A 2,306-nucleotide genomic window follows, 5' to 3' on the forward strand; every position below is an offset into this window, starting at 1 on the left:
GGCCCAAAGCTTGATTGGGGCTATCATCATAATATTCAGCGTGTTGTGTGGCACAAGTACACACGCTGCCTCCAGACACTTACCTCCTTGGTCTGTCTCCTGAGCAGACCTCAGCCTCCCACGATTAAGAGCCGTTTACTGACCAGCTCCCTGCAATAGTGTCTTTAAAAGTGTGATTGATGCAAATGTGTGATGTAGGTGAGAAATGCTCTGACTTATGCCTCGTTTTCACTACTTATTAATCAATGTGTTTCATTATAGCCTCTAAATACCTTTTTGACTGTATTGATGTTGTAGGGCAGGTGTACCTCATCAGCCTGGGCCTCCCTACCGCGCAACTCCTCTAAAGAGTTACTTGTGTCTCAGGCAGATGTCTCTAGTTTTTAAGGCAGTGGGAGATTAATAAACTAATTTAGGTTTCCTTCACTCCCATTTGAGAAGAAATGTCCACTCAAACCTTATGCACAGATAGAGAAATCAGTAATTGTCATATGGAGCTGAGACACAGACCTACACCACTAGACTTTCTGAATCCTCTGTTGACTTTTGCTGTTGTCCGGACCTCCAAGTTGATGCATGACAGATTATCTGTCCATATTTTGGCAGCAGGGATCATAGTAATTTTCAGCAGTTTGGGTGGTTATTTCAGTGTTTGTAGCATGCTTTGTCATTCCTACATGAAAGTACTCACTCCTATTAAAAGGCACATAGTGACATTTAAAAAATTAGAACAATCATTCAAACGAACCGAACACCTCATTACGCACTTACATGGTATATACAGCACCATAGTTAGATACAAAGATCACCAGACGATTAACGGGAGCTCAAGTGTCACACCACCTAATCTGTGATCGCAAATCCATAGTGAGAAAAAGGAGGAATATTTTTTGTCCAGGCAATTGCATAAATGACAGGCCTTGACAGGAGTTATGAATATAATGCTACTTCAATGATTACAGAGCCAAAAGGGGATTCTGAATATCTAGATTCATTCTGCAAGTCTGTTTTTTACTATGGCAGCAGACTTATGATTTCTGTGTGTCAGTCCCTTATGCGTAAAATGAAGGTTTTCATTATTTATTACTTCCATCACTGATTGCTCCAAGACGGTATATACTAAAGATTTGGTACTGTTTTGACATGACCATAGCAGAGTGCATATTCCTCAGGTCTGGTCAAAAGGAATGGTATAAAAAGCTGCTGTGAAGGTCAACAACAAAGGCAAGGTATACAGGGAGCATGATGGATAAGTGCCATTCTTCAGTTTGCTGCAAGCTCTCTGTGACTTTGGTAAACCAAGAGGCTCTTTCACCCTTATTTTCTGCTCTTTAAAGTGTAAACACTACATCTTTACCCCACAATGATGCTGGGAAGCTTTATTAGTTTAGTGTGTATAAGCCTCGTAAATCCTTGAAGACACTGAAATGATGAATGTTACCACGTATATATGACTGTAAGAACCTCCAGTGAATATCGTCATTTGCTGTGCAATAGCTTTTCATTAAAACAGTTGTTTTGGGGTTTTTTTCCATGCAAGAGAGAGACTTTTTCTGGCATTGGCAAGTCTGGCTCTGATCACATCTGATGTTTTCGCGTTTTTAAGCATGGTGTGCTGGAGACCCAACACAAGTTTACACAAATGATAAACACTCAGAATACTTTCATTATTATTTTTAATCTTGAATAATTTTGAGTAGAAATAGCAAAACACAGAACAATTCTAATCTTATCAATATGGTTATAAGTTGCAATAAAAAAGTCATCTTGGTTATTAGTGCTGCTAAATCACTGGTCTCATTTGACGTCTTCCATCTGGAATTATAAGTTAAGGACAGTTTATCAGAGTAGTGATTTATTGTGTAAACAGATCCTGCTGCTGGCGTTTAGGAAAACTTAGCCGCCTGCCATTCAGCCAAATTCTTTTATCATACTTGACTGAAGTTTCCAGCCTTGAATTATTAGTTAATAACATCTGAGAAAAACCATAATTTATTGCTTAAGTAAACTTTGAAACAGAACAACAGTGCCTTAGATACCAGACTTAGTGCTTGCCTTAGGCAAAGCATTTTTCTTTTACCACAGAATTGTAATAAAACAGAAGTAAGATTTGTGACTAATTCCATCTCTCACTGCCTGTTTAACTTACTAATGGCAGAACACTATCTTCTGAGCTATTCCCTCCTCATTCGTGTATTGTAACACCGATAGCCATCATGCTATAATTGAGCATAGGTCAACTGCACACATTCAGACATGCACAAATCACAAAATCTAAAAGTAATAGATCTGTGGTTTCTGTGTAG

This window comes from Egretta garzetta, unplaced genomic scaffold (genome assembly GCF_000687185.1).
Source record: "Egretta garzetta isolate BGI_Z169 unplaced genomic scaffold, ASM68718v1 scaffold158, whole genome shotgun sequence".
NCBI classification, from domain to species: domain Eukaryota; kingdom Metazoa; phylum Chordata; class Aves; order Pelecaniformes; family Ardeidae; genus Egretta; species Egretta garzetta.